Below are 15279 nucleotides of genomic sequence, written 5' to 3'. Positions count from 1 at the left end.
CTGAGAAAACACCACCTAGCCCAGGAATATTCCACCCCTGCTTAAACTCCAGCTGTAAGGCCACCCAGCCTGAACCGCGGTGCACTTCTCCTCTCTGGAGCACGCCCGCACCCCCTCCTTGAGTGTGTACTTTGTTTATTAAACTACTCTTTGCTTGTACCTGCTCAACCTGCTCTTGAGTTCTTCCTAGAACAGAGTCAAGAATTCTTCCCTGGGTTGAGGTCTCACCTAGCACCCAGGGAGATCTCCCTGGATTGGATTTCCTGACAAACATATGAGACAGATTTGGATGGAGCACTTTTCTATTGTCCTCTAATCATACCGTGGGTTATAATTCAAAGAAACACTAATTTAATGCCAACCATGTGCAAACACTGCTCTATTTACATTACAAACATCAATTCATTTACTTGTAGCCATGTGAGGTAGATGTTTTTATTATACTCATTTTACAGGTAAGGAAACAGAAGAATAGAGAGGCTAAATAGCTTTCCCAAGGTCACACAAATAATAAATGGCAAAGCTGGGATTCAAAGTCTGCGTCTAGAAGCCATGCTCGTAACTATTGTGCTATTCTGTTTGCTCTGTTTAGTGCCTCCGCCAATCCCATCCTCCAAGTTGAAAGTCAATAGTAATTATATTGCTGTGTTGAGTTAAACATTTTTAATGGAGAGTCCCATAATGGGCTACAATTACATTAATTTTCTTGTACCACCTATTTTCCCTATTGTTTCAATTTGCCTTCATTTTTTTCCCTGCCTTGGTCCTTAATATTTTCCATCAATTCATTCACCCCTTCCAGCCCATGAAATCCCCCTTTTCCTGTATTCCTCCATTGTCCTGCTCACTTCCTTCTCTTACTCAAAACCCTCCAATGACTTTTGACCACAGTTAACACTGCAGGAAGGGCCCTCATGGTCTGGCCCTTGCTTATTTCTCTGACATCATCTTCCATCTCTCATTGTTTCACTCCCAGCATTCCAGCCATAGTTGCTTTCTTCCCATTCTTCCAACACAGGAAAGTCATTGCTACCTCTGGGCCTTTGCACTTGTTTCTTCTTCCTGAGGGGAAGTACTCATTCCCTAGAGTGTCATATGGCCCAGGTTTTCATTTCACTGAAGCCTCACCTCAAGTGTCACTCAGAAGGTTTTGCTTGTCCACCTACCTGAACTAGCACACCTCTCCATTCCTGCTTTATTTTCTTTCATAGCACATATCACTTCCTACAGTTACATTATGTACGTCTTTGTTTACTCTTCATTTCTATCCCCCTCATTGGAACGTAAGCATTATGGTGACTTTCTTGTTCATTGCTGAATCCCCAGCACCTAGAACAGTGCCTATCATGTAGTAGGTGTGCAATAAACATTTGCTGAATAAATGAAGGAGTTTCTCTCTTGAACCTTCTGAGTAGATGCCATTCTGGTACCTCCCCTCATTGCTCTCCTTGACTAGTCTTATGGATTTCTATTTTTATTTTGCTGAAGACTATATTCAAGTACTTCCTAAGAGAGGATGGGTTGGGAGTAAAATTTCCAACATATTTGAAAATGTTTGTATTCTGCCTTCAACCTAGTTGATAGGCTGGACATAGAATTCTAGGCTGAAGCTCATTTTCTCTCAGAATTTTGACAGCACTATTGCTGATAAGAGGCATGCCTGCCTTTCATTCCTTTGACGATGACCTTGTGTGTGTGTGTTGTGTATGTATGAACTCTCCTTCTAGAAGCTTTTAGAGTTTTATCCTTACATATTTCCAGTGATGTATCTGGACCCTTTGTCCTCCCTCCCTCCCTTCCCCTCTTTTTTTCTCCCCACTCATGCTGCTCTGCAATCAGTGGGTTTTACAACATGAAGACAGCTTGTTTCTCCACTTAGCTTTTCTATCACATTGTTGTTCTTTCTTTCTGACATACTTTTTAGCCAGTTTGGACTTTCTGGAATGATCCCTTATTTCTTAACTTTTCCTCCTATTCTTTACCTTAATATCTTTTTATTCTATATTTTGCCAAATTTCCTTGCTTTATCTTCCAAGCTTTTTGATGTCTGGCAGTTGTATTTTCAAATTCTAACAATGAGGTTTACTCTCCGACTTATCTTTTCCATAGCATCTCACTCGTGTTTTAGGAATATGACAATTATCTCAATTTCTCTGAGGATTTTATTTGCCTTTTTTGCCTATTGCCTGCATTAGCTGTTTCTCTGGGTCAGTTTATCTATTATTTACCTTGATCTTTCTCTTTGATGTTCTAGGCTTTCATCAAGTGTCTGCTTAGCTATTCATACTTAAGAATGAAACAATAGAAAGTTTAACCGTGTATCTGGTTGGGGTTTGCTGACTGGCTGACTTCACTTCAGGAACCAGCTGTTACACTGGTGGGCCTCAAATTCCTGAAAGCAAAGAGAAACAGCGTGGAAGCGTAACACCCACACTGGCTGCCCTGTTCTCCTTTTAGGAAAGAAATCTCCATTTTGTGGCTGATGGTAAGAATGCCAGATTTAGCAAAAACAAAAAACAGGAAACACAATTCAATTAGAATTTCAGACAAATAAGGAATTGTTTTCTAACATAAGTATGTCCCGTGCAATACTTGGGACACAGTTATACTAAAAAAATGATTCACTATTTATCTGAAATTCACATTTAACTGGGCAACCTGTACTTTACACAACCCTACCACAGGAGTGATGCGGATGGGAAGTAAATGCCTGGCTGCCTGACATGCCTAATGCATGAGAGAGGAGAAAAAAGAGAAAGTGATGGTTCAACTTACAGATCTTCAAAAGAATCATGGATTTTCATCTTATTTCCTAGGCTTATGGCAAGAAAATGATGAATTCTGGGCAGCTGGTTTACTCCCTCTTAGGCCACAGCCCTTCTGCATGTGTCCCAGGTTGCAGGGTAGCGTTATTTTCTGTGACTGTACTTTTTCACTTGATATAATATAATTACATCAGAAGCAACCAATATGATTACCTACAACTGCCTAACATGCACCCCAAAATTTTGTGGCTCAAAATACCCACCATCTTTATGATCCCATAGGTGGACTTGTGTGGCTCAGCTGGGTAGTTCTGCCAGTCTCACTCGGAGTCTCTCACGAAGCTGTAGTCAGAGAGCGGTGAGAGCTGCAGCTTGGGCTGCCCATCTGCCTTGATGGTTTTCCACATGTCATCTTATCCCCATGGCCCATCAATCTCCATCAGGACTGAAGCTTGGAGCTCCAGGAGGGAAAAGTGGAAGCTGCCAGGCCCTCCTAATGCCTGAGCTCAGAAGTCCTAGAATATTACTTCTATGCATTGTATTGGTGAAAGTGGTCTAGGCCCAACCAGATACAAGGAGAGAGGTCATAATCTCTACCTCTTGATGGGAGGAGCAGATTGTGTGTATAGGAAGTGGTGGAATTGTTTGGAACCATCTTCACAACTAGCTACCACAGCAACATTGCAAAACCAAATTCATCTCCCTACAGTTTTTTTGAATATATAGCTATAATCTTACTATGCTGATAGACAGTGACGGTAATGAGGTATATGATGGGGACTTGATATTAGGGGGAATGTAGTAACCACAATGTTGCTCATGTGAAATCTGAGCATAAGATCGTATATCAATGATACCTTAATAAAAAAATATATATATATAGTTATAACTTCTTTCACTAATTTATCCAGGCCTAAGAAGGTAATTACTTACCTCTTTCCCTCCCCCTGCCTATGCCAAAGCTACTATACAGATTCTTTCTTCAAAATCGCTCCTGAATACATGTTTTATGATAGGATTGCAAGCAAAACATCTCCCTCATCTGCCCTTGCTTTTTTCTTTTCAAGGCCACCACCCAAGTTCTTGTCTTTTTTGACTTGGACCATTGCCCTGGCCTTTTAACTCATCTCTGTATCTTCCCTTCCCTCATTCAATAAATCCATCCATTCCCTGCCACTACACTTATCTCCCTAATGCATTTCTTGGCTTTTATTATCTCCTGGTTCACATCTTTATTGCCTTCTTTCTGCCTAAAACATCAAAATAGATATGCATCTATCTATCTCCTTTTAATTGTTCTTTTCTTGAATAGTCTTTAAAATTAGAAGAATAATATGCAGTGTACTAACAGGAGTGTTCAATTTCTTAATTAACACCTGTAAATTGCTTTGGGCACATTTTCTGAAAGCACTAAATAACTGTAAAGGTTTATAGCAATATTATCCTATTTTATTCTGAAGAACTCAGCGTGATTCAAAGCACCGTAGATTACTATTATTTAGATATTAGAATTCCCATGAAGGTTCACTAACAATATTTACATAATATGGAATTAGTTCACACAAAAAATTATTCTTTAAAAAAAATAACAAAGGAGGAAGGCAGGTGATATGGGGTTTAGACCTAAAGAAAAAATACATGGACAGGAAAGAGGTAGTTGCACAAGTCTGAAATAGTTGAAGTTACCTGGCTTTTGTAAGAAACTAAGAAAGGGCCCTTTTTGAAAACAGGATCTATTCTCCTTGTATGCAGTCTACGTAAACATATGTCTGTGAGATGCAATTAGTCCTGGTTACTGAAAATGTCATGTTCTCTATTGACAGATACTGTGGTTTTTCCAGGGCAAAACTGGGACTGTTTGATATAAAAATCAATGGTACTGTTCAAATGGAACATTTGACCCTTTAATGCTTAAATATTCCTGGGTATATTTCTTAGGAACAAGAACATTGTCTTACATAATCACAGAACAATGATGAAAATCAGAAAACTTACTTAAACATTATCTGACTTATAGATTTCAGTCATATTTTTTCCGATTGTCCCAATAATGTCCTTTATAGAAAATAATAATAGAATTCTGGTCAAGGATCTAATTGGGGATTAAATGCTGCATTTAGCTGTCTTCTCTCTTTTATCTTTTAAAGTCTGGAACAATTTCTTTGTTTTTTTTCTTCATGACTTCTACATTTTGAACAGTATAGGCAGTTACTTTGTATAATAGCCCTCAGTTTTTGTTTGTCTGATACTCTTCATGATTAGATTGAGGGTAAGAGGGTAATCAAAAGTGATGTGACCTTGGTATATCATATCAGGAGGCAAAATGGAACATCTTTAAAAAGCAGTGTTTTACTGGGACATGCAATGTCAAAGCCTAGGACTGAGATGAAGACCTTCAGTGGGGTGGGCTGGTGGTGGACGGGCAGGTTAAGACCCGAAGCCACAGCTTCTGGGAACACTGGCTCCGGAGAGCCCACAGCCAAGCCCCTCCCCAGGGCCTTCAGCCAAGTGGGCTGGCCGCCTCTCCCGCGTTCAAGGCTGGAGAGTTGAGGGTCACGTACAAAGGCCTGGCTCTGCTGCAGTCGGGAAGACTCTGACAGGTCATCCCAGTTCCCAGAAGGCTGTGGAATAGGGTGAGTCCTGTGTCACCTGCATCTGAACTCGGCTTCTCCCTCTGCCGGTCCTGCTGCCTTCTCTCTCCCCCCTGCGTTGTTCCGGAGGGCACTCCCTAGGAAATCTCCAGCACAATAATCTGAGAGCGTCAGGGTCTTTTCCCCAGGAAACCTGACCTATTATGAGGCCATTTGACATATGTGAGCAAGTCTTTTAATAACCATTTTAAGTATTTAAACAGGCTGATTGTAAATATATTAAAATTATTAAAGTAGTATGCATATTAATCCTCTTATAAGAATTTTACCTCAGCATGATTCTACCATAGGAACTGTTGTTCAGATAATAACAGATGTTAACAAGAGACTTTGTCTAGATTGCTTAGGATAGAGCTTGAACCCTAGGTTTGCAGGTCCAGAATTTTAACTTAGTCACAGAAGATCAAACTCAGGGAGAGTAATACCCAGTAAGTGTAATCTAACTCAAAAAAGAGCATGTAGCAATTTACGATGAGAAATGTAATTGCCTAGGAAGCAAGAAATTGGCTGATTGGCATCGTTCTAATCAATAAGAAAATCTAAATGGGAAGCCAAATCAGAAATTTACTTGATGAGTAAGATGATTTATCTGACTTTAATTTATCTGATTTATCATATCTGATCACCTTTGCACCATTTAGCCCTATTCTGCCTACAAGTAGATCAGATATTCATTTCTGCTTACCATGGTATTCTTGCCCCAGACAGTTCACAGTGTATAACTTACTACTTAAAAATACAAAACTCAGTTTCCTAATGGTCCACTAATATCTACTCTGGTTTCCCTTCTACCAGTTCTCCGTACTAATGTCAAAGTATCTTTTTTTAATGCAAATTTGACATGTCACCCCTCTGCCTAAATCACTTCAATGGCTTCCTATTGCTAAGATAAATCTCCTTTACCCTGTCCACAAGGCTCGGTGTGGCCTAATGAGAAAAAAAATATCAAATTTTTGAAAGCCCTATATAGGTTACTTCCTCCAGGAAACCAAATCAGCATAAAATGCATAAGATTAACACTGTGAAAACACCCACCTGACTCACAGGCCGGCTGGAAAGTGTAGCAGATGACAGGCAGATCCAGTAGCTTCTTCCCGACAACCCCTGTCTCTACATTTATAAAACTATCCTGCAGTAAGAAAATCCTCAACTCAGCAACAGTCAACACTAGTAATGATCTTGCCTGCCTCCGACCCTGCTTGAGTTCACTATGTTCAACAAGCCACAGGTTTTGTGACTTCCTTTTATTCTTGTCCTCAGCCTTAGCCCAGAGCTGAAAGGAAGAGAAACTTAGATCTGTGCCAGTGAGGTAGCTGTTATTTTACATGTCTTATCTAATTTAGTTTCCACAATTCTATCAGATTGAGAGAGAGGGTCCTCCTTATCCAGGTGTCCATTCCGCAAGTCCTCATTGTTGTAAGGTTGAGGAGTAAACGGCATTAAAACATGAAAGTGGTTACTAACCAACTGACCTATTACAAAATGATTCTCCCCACAAGCTTCCCTTCTGATTAGCACTAGGGTCTGTACCTAATATCTTGCCAAAGTCTTAGTCTTTCTTTCTTGGGTAAAATTAAAAATATGGACAAAGACTAGTGTAAACAAGCATATGGGGAAATGGGAATTTTGAGCAATCTCTGGATGGTTGTTTGTAGATAAATGGAAATATAAAATGTGTATTCCCTTTGTTCCACTTCTAGGAATTTGCTCTAAAGTTAATATTCTCTAATGGGAAGAGATAACTGAGAAGGAAGTTCAATTTTTTGACTGTTTTAACATAGTGGATATTGTTGTAGACAATGGTTTAAAATAGAAAGATGTGAACATCAAAAGATGTCAGAGAACAGATGTTTTTCAAGAGCAACCAGCTATATGATTGTGACGTAATGCCGAATGTAAGTTGAGGGATGTCAATTCATAATATCATACAATTGTGTCAGAAAAATTATGCTAAAAAAATACCTGGTGTGATTTAGCTTTTGTTCAGTCGACGTACTGCATGGCTCCAACTGTAACCAAGATTCTTTTTCATTTTTTTATTATGGTGAAATACATACAAGATAAAAACTTTTCCCCATATTTACTATAAAATACTGACTCTTGAAATATAAAGTTTGTTTTTTTTTTCAAGCAGAGAAAGAGAAATACCAAATGATTTCACTCATCTGTGGAGTATAAGAACAAAGGAAAAACTGAAGGAACAAAACAGCAGCGGAATTACAGAACCCAAAAATGGACAGGTACCAAAGGGAAAGGGACCGGGGAGGATGGGTGGGTAGGGAGGGATAAGGCGGGGGAGAAGAAAGGGGGTATTAAGATTAGCATGCATGGGGGGGAGGGAGAAAGGGGGAGGGCTGTACAACACAGAGAAGACAAGTAGTGATTCTACAACATTTTGCTATGCTGATGGACAGTGACTGTAAAGTGGTTTATAGGGGGGACCTGGTATAGGGGAGAGCCTAGTAAACATAATATTCTTCACGTAAGTGTAGATTAAAGATGAAAAAAAAAAAAGAAAGAAAAGGGGGATTACTCTTTGATCGGATAAAACTAATGGTAAATCAACGATTAATGCATGCTTTAAATATCCTTAATTTTGATCAGTTAAAGGGTGTCAGATGATCGGCTATGGAGGTACATTTTTCTGATAATATTCCTTTCTCTTAAAAAAAAAAAAAAAGCAGTTCCTGTGTGGTGACCTCCAATGAGTTCTACACAATGGTATAAAGGGCATATCAAAGTGTGGGCAAAGGGTCTGTTTGTGTTTATACAGAGGATCAAAGCCTAATTTGACTACCCAGAAAATGAACTAAGATACGATATGAAGAAGAACTTCCAACATCAGCACTCTCTGGAAGAGTCATACCAGAAGATGATCATCAAAAAACCTACACAAAGATCCAGGCCATGCTGCAGTTGTAGCTGCATCCATCCCACCAGTTCCTCGACTTGCCATTGGAATGAAAAAGGAGATGTCTAAGCTGGCCTGTGCATACAGTAAAACAACAAATTTGACTGGATCTATACTGTTGGAACTCAACCAAGAATTAGGAAAAGTGCAAGTTGTAGCGCTCCAAAATCTTATGACTGCAGACTACCTACTGTTAAAAGAACATATGGGATGTGAACAGTTCCCAGAAATGGGCTGCTTTAATTTGTCTGATTTCTCTCAGACTGTTCAAGTACAGTTGGACAATATCCATCATATCATAGACAAATTCTCACAAATGCCTAGGGTGCCTAACTGGTTTTCTTGGCTTCACTGGAGATGGCTGGTAATTATAGATTTGCTTAGTTTATGTCACCGTATTCCTATTATGTTAATATGTGTGCGCAAGTTAGTTAGTAGTTTAAAACCTATACATGCTTAAGGTACTCTACAAGAAGATATGGCAAAGAAATAATCAATCCTCCCATGTTTTCTTCCATCTGCTACCTCTATAGCTTTTCTTCTTCCTTCCTAATTACAACCCTTAAATAGAATTCATGCCTCATATCGAATTTACCGAGCATCATAATTCCTCCAGGTGGTAAAGATACCTCGAGACAAGTGCTGGGCATAGAAGCCACAGGGCATAAATCTGCAAAGAAGTAAAAAGCTAACCTTTTCAAACAATATGGCTTCTCTCTCACTTACCAACTTTACATCTCCCTGTATGGCCCCAGAAGATGACTGGTTAGCCAGAGACGGGTAAGATTCCTCAAGGGAGGAACAACCTAAGACAGGCACTGTCGCAGGGGGGCCATCAGGTGAGAAATTGGGGATCAACAGTGGTGAGGCTTAGAACCTCACCTCCCCCGTTTTGAGAGAAATCTTTTGCATCCGTGGATGTTTTAATGCCCTTGTCTAGCTTGGATTAACACATAGTCTACAGGCACACACCTGATCATCTACAATTGCTCTCTTACAACACTAAACTATGTTTTCTACCTTTATCTTGCATCTACCTACCACTTCAGCATTTTATTAAAAATGAAAATAATAATAATAATAAAGGGAGAAATATGAGATCCACATATAAATCAAGTAGAAAAATCAAACGAATAATCATATTTGACCTGATTGTTTATAGTTCATAATGTGTGATCAAAACCGAAAGTTTCTGTGATGACTGCCCTTGTACTGTTCACCATGTAAGAACTTATTCACTATGTAAGAATTCGTTCACCATGTAAGAACTTGTTCATTATGCTTCAGAAGATTGGAGACTGACGAGAATTAGGCTTGAGATGGATTAATGACTGTGCATTGAGCATTGACTCCCCTATACAGAATTTTATTGTTGTTAACAACCATTTGATGAATAAATATGAGAGATGCCCTCTCAAAAAAAACAAAAAAATTAAAAATTAAAAAATTAAAAAGTTAAAAGGAACAGGTGAAAAAAAAAGAAGTATAAAGTTTTTTTTTCTGGTAATAATTATCCTCTGATAATGAGGGCCTCCTAAATTGTCCCTATTTACACATGAGGTAATTGGGATTTAGAGAGTTTTAAGAAATATGCTGAAGACCACAAGACTAAGGACTCAGCCCTTACTCCAAATGTGGACCCCAAATGGGATTCTCCTTCCAATATACAGTGTGACTCAGTGGAGGCCCTCTGCCATACTTGCCCATTGGTCTGTGCTGTTCTCCACCTCTGAGCATGGACAGATTACTTCAAACCATGGAAGAGAGATCTGCCAGTTGCCCCTCTGTCTGACTTTTCTTCCCAACTCGGTGCATGGCAGGAACATCTACTGGCACCTGAGCTACTCTGGGCATGAGAGTTAAAGGCATTTGCCATCTGGCTTTTCCCTCTAGTCCCAGGAGTTTCATCTAAAAACTGAAGGAGTAGAACCTGCACTTAGAGTCACTGAGTAGGGTAGTTGTAAGAAAAGGAAAAAATCCCCACCCCAAAAGGTGGGAGATGTAGAAAAGAAACCCTTTCTGAACCCTCTTCGTTTATAGATTTTCTGAGACCTAACACTATCTCTAAAGAGCTAATTCTAACAATTCAAATAAATTTTGAAGCAGCCATATCACTCATAAAGAAATCAACTTAAAAAAAACATATTCTATTTTAGAAGAGCTAATAAATTATAGAGGAAAACAAATAAAGCATAGAACTCTAGAGCGGATCCAAAACCCAAACTGTACACACACATGGCTTAGAACTAAATATAGGGGTGGTTATCACTAAAATTCCATTTAAAAGTGGAAAGTAATGATTTTTCAAAAGTATAATAATTCTAAGTGAATAAAATCACAGGATATGAATATATACTGTATAACAAAGTGACTGTAATAATTTCCTAGAATGTATTCAAATCATTTTAGCTTTCCTTGGGCTGCCTAAACTAAACATCAATGGGAATTTTTATAAGTTGAATTCTACTACTGTGATGAAAAACAGCCTTTCAGCTGGGGCAGGGAGATACTTTCTCTTACTTGAGAAAATGAGTATTTTAGACTCAATCCTAAAATAAAGAATGAGAAAGACAGTGAGATTTAAGAAAAAAAGCAAAAACACCTTTCAGTTTTAAGAAAGAAAAGTCTTTAAAAAATTTAATTAGAATGTTACTGAATTTTGAATGTCAATGAAGATCATTTTTAGAAAACTGTAGACACCAAACAAAAATTTATTTTTTCTCTTTTAATTTGGTATTTTAAAAATTTGCACCCTATTTAACATGGCATATAAGATCACAAAATATTACAGTGTCTTGCACTTTTCTTTTGTATATAACTTAACTGTCAGTTTTTCTTTAAGAGGTGGAAAAAGAGAATCATATAATATGTAGTATTTGGACAGTGTTTTTCACATATACAATATGTTGTCATCTTTAGTACTATTGCCAAATATCTCTGTTTTTTCTCTCTGTCCTGGAATATCAAAAGATTGTACCTCCTGTCTCCCTTTTATTTGTTTTTGGTCATGCAATTAATTCTGGCCAGTGCTTGTATGGCATCCTTCTGACATGAAGATTAGCAATGTCCAAGATCATGGCCGTTCCAGTGCCCTGCAACCCTGAGTGGCTCTGGATGAGCAACGGCTTCCTGCTGAGCTGCAAAGGACATAAAGCATTAACAGGAGATAAATCGTGCCATTTTAAGCCACTAAAATTCTGTGATGGTCTGTTACAGCAGCATTACTTAGCCTCATCTTACTCAAGCACTATGCACTGTATTTCCTGTTTCACAGATGCAAAGTCCACTGACTCTGCATCTCTGTTAGTATCAGGAATTTGTAAAAAGTAATAGAGAGTAAACAAGAATCAAAGCAAGAAAGTTCTGACAGGGACTTTTTCTCTCTTTATGGTGGTAAGCATTACCAGAAAAGTGCTTAATTGCAGAGAATCCATTTGATTTGTAGCTGACAAGAGAAAAGGGAGTTCCATTCTGAAACATGTTTTTGTCATATCCCTAAATAGTATTGTTAGTCATAATGATAGTAGCTAACTTGAACTGAACATGAATATGTTCTGGATCCTATATTAGATATTTAGTTTATCTTATTTAATTTCTCTTAATCCTGACTGTGATCCTAAGAGGTAGCTATTCACACAGATCTATTATCAAACCAGTATTCTTTCCATTGTGGCAGTGGTATTTTACAGTTCTCAAAGTGCTTTCACCGTACAGAAATCGTATTTCACCTGTGCAGCAACTATTGTTGATATTCATTTCACAGATGAGGAGATAGGACTTCAGATCAATTCTTTGATCGGTGCTAAGTCATACAGTAGTAAGAGAGCCAGGTCCTTGGAGTACAAATCACATGTGGCTCTCCGTTACACTTTGCACAACAATAAACATAATGCAAAGAGATCACTCAACATAATAGATTTTTCACCTTTCCTTAATGCCATCCTTCAGGCTTCTGATTTACATAGGTACTTTTCACTTTTTGGGAAAAATAGCCTAAACCTTGAAATGCTTTAAACCCTAAGTGATACATACTTTGCAGCTTAATCATGCCAGTTAAAAATTAAAGCAGGGATCAATTAAAAAGTCATTGTTTCTAGGTTTATATAGTGCTTTGCAGAAGGCAGTCTGGTGAGAGTTCTGAATGGCCCCTGAAGCTTGTAAAACAGAACCTTTATTTTTTAACAAAGAAGCTCAGTTGAATTTAGCATGGCTGGGCCAACCCCTTTGAAAGTAATGGCTGTGGAAAGAGGAGCCAGGAGTCAAGAACTCTTGGTATCAAACTAGAAGAGCCTATTCACTTTTTTTATCCCCTCGACCTTACAGTTTTTCCTTAGTAAAAAAATTAATAGATTTCCATAAGGCAGTCTTCCAGGAGAACTGATAAGCACATATTCTTCCTCTTTCTCTTTTAAAAAAAAAACTTATTATCATAACATTGTATGTGATAAATTTTTTTCCATAATCACACTGAAAGAAACCCTTTAATGTCTTTCTTTTCAGTCTTCAAATACACATACAAATATATGTATTATGAATATATTTACATACACATATTATTTTTCAATTAATTTTTATACAAAAGATATTAATTACACTGTTGTTAACCTGCTTTAAAAGAACCCCTAAACCTACCAATATATTCTGAACATCTTCCCATGTCAGTCACTATTTACCTACGTATGATTTTTACCACATACATGCTATTACACTGCATGGATCCACCTTAATTTATTACACCAATTTTTATCTTTAGACATCTAGGTCAGTTCCAATACTAGCTCTAGAATTATTAAGAGTAGATAATACTGGAATAAGAATCCTTGAAAGTGAAATTCTGCTTACATTTCTAGGTGTTTGAGATGGTTGTCTTTTTAAACCCACTTAAAGTATGGGGGTTATTGTAATAATAGTAACAGCTAACATTCATTGAGCATGTTGTAAATAGGCAAGTGACTTAAAGCAAGCTTCTCTGTCTCAAGATTCCATGTTTTTGTTTTTGTTCAGTAGTGCTTCTTTTACCTAGTATTTGGAATCTGGGTTACTGGCTTTGCCATTTGCTATTCAGGGTGGCTAGAGGTAAATCACTACAGCTCCCTGAGCCTCAGTTTCATCATCTGTACACTGGGGATAATAATAACCATCTCACAGACTTATTGTAAGGATGAAACAAGATAATACAAGCAAAGAGCACTGTGCTTGGCACACAGAACTCAATAAATATTAATTTACTAGTCTATCCATGGAGCAAATCAAGAATTAACATCATTCTTTAATTCACACAGAAGGGAATGCTCAACCAGCTTGTCTTGATAGTCTCTCTCTCTTTTTTTATCATAATTTTTTGTGCTTTAAAAAATCTCCATAGTCTGAAGTTACATCTTTATTATCATTCTTATTATTTGTGTCTTATCTTTTTTCTTGGATTATTAGTCTTGCCAAAGATTTTCCTACTTCCTTGACTTTGCAAAGAATCACTTTTTGGTTGTTATTGGTCATTTTCTGTCTTTTAAAAATTCCCTATTGCATTAATTTCTGCCTTTAACATTTTAGAATTGTATTTGAACTTGTTAATCATAACAGAATTTGCATTCATTTGAGAAATAGAGTTATATATAGGAGCGATTATATATTATAGGAGCTATAGTATTTGGTACATATAAGGGCCATGCACCTGTGGAGGGGATTCTGTTCTAATCTTTGCATTCTTATACTTTTTGGGGATTTATTTTGTTCTCTTTTTCAGGTTTCCTGAGTTGAGAGCTTGGTTCACTTATCTTCACAATTTAGCATTTTCTGTTAAATGCATTTAAAGCAATAAACTATCCTCTAAATACTGCTTTGGCCCTATCTCACAGTTGCAGAGTTGCATATAGAGAAAAGCATTTTTTCTCTGTAGAAAGGTTTTATTAATAGTTTCCTTCTGTTATCATTTACTACTGTCACTTGGCATTCATTGGTTATTTACTGTGTAGGCCTAGGAGAGTAAAAGTAATACTGAAAAATCCTTTTGGTCTACGAGCTTACAATTTCACATGTTGAGAGTGCTGAAAGGTTTTCACCATGATTTTTTCTCACTCTCTCTGGCCTACAATTTTAGCCTGTCTACCCACAGCACAGATTTGGAGAAAAGGGAATAAAGGAAAGATAGGGGATAAAAATTCATATTTAGCTGTTGGTGAATAAAGTTAGTAATATCCATGGTGTATATCTGTTACTTGGGTTTATTACCTAAGCTTTAATTCTAATGTCCAAGAGTGTTGATAAGAAGAGTTTTAGACGTACCTACAAATAATATATTATTTGGGTCAAGCATTCTTAATCTGAGTCTGTGAACTTTGACAAAAAATAAATATATACATAATATATATACTTGTATTTTAATATATATAATATGTACATTTGTTTTTTTCACTAATCTCTACTTGAAAATTAGAATTCATTCCATTTAGTTAGCAAACCACAGTAATATTAATCTGTGACATTGCCTGCAATAGAAACCACCCATATTTTCTGCCACATTAAAGTTGTAAACATCCCAAAATATTGTTTATATGCATCACTACTGCAAAATTACTGCAGGTCTTGATCTTTTTAATACATTAATAAAGAAGCAAATATATAACTATTAGTTATCTGTGGCTGAATAATAAATTATCCCCCCAAATTAGTAGCTTAAAAGAACATATTTTTATTATATCACAATGTCCACAGGCCAGGAATCTGGCCTGGCTTACCTGGGTCTGTAGGCTGAGTATCCTTTACCAGGCTGCAGTCAACTCAAAGCTCAACTGGAGAGAATCTGCTTCCAAGCTCACTCATACGGCCTTTAGCAAGATTCAGTTCCTCATGTGGTGTTGAACTGAGAGCCTCAATTCCTTGGTGGCTGTTGACTGGAGACCTTGCTCAGTCCCCTGCTGCCTGGGCCTTTCTGTTAAGACAGGTCACAGCATGG

The 15279-nt window shown here is 37.6% G+C and overlaps 1 long non-coding RNA gene across 1 annotated transcript in view; it reads left to right on the top strand.

The window, feature by feature from the left end:
- LOC118972737 (uncharacterized) overlaps positions 1-14717 on the top strand; it is a 61855-nt gene extending 47138 nt beyond the window's left edge. Inside the window, exons 3-4 of the long non-coding RNA XR_012125585.1 lie at positions 7551-7656; positions 8098-14717. This is a non-coding gene — a long non-coding RNA (uncharacterized lncRNA). The remainder of the gene's footprint in view (positions 1-7550; positions 7657-8097) is intronic.
- The last annotated feature ends 562 nt before the right edge of the window (positions 14718-15279 follow it).

This window comes from Manis javanica, chromosome 15, assembly GCF_040802235.1.
Source record: "Manis javanica isolate MJ-LG chromosome 15, MJ_LKY, whole genome shotgun sequence".
In the NCBI taxonomy this organism is placed as follows: domain Eukaryota; kingdom Metazoa; phylum Chordata; class Mammalia; order Pholidota; family Manidae; genus Manis; species Manis javanica.
This window is presented reverse-complemented; position numbering and strand designations above follow the sequence as displayed.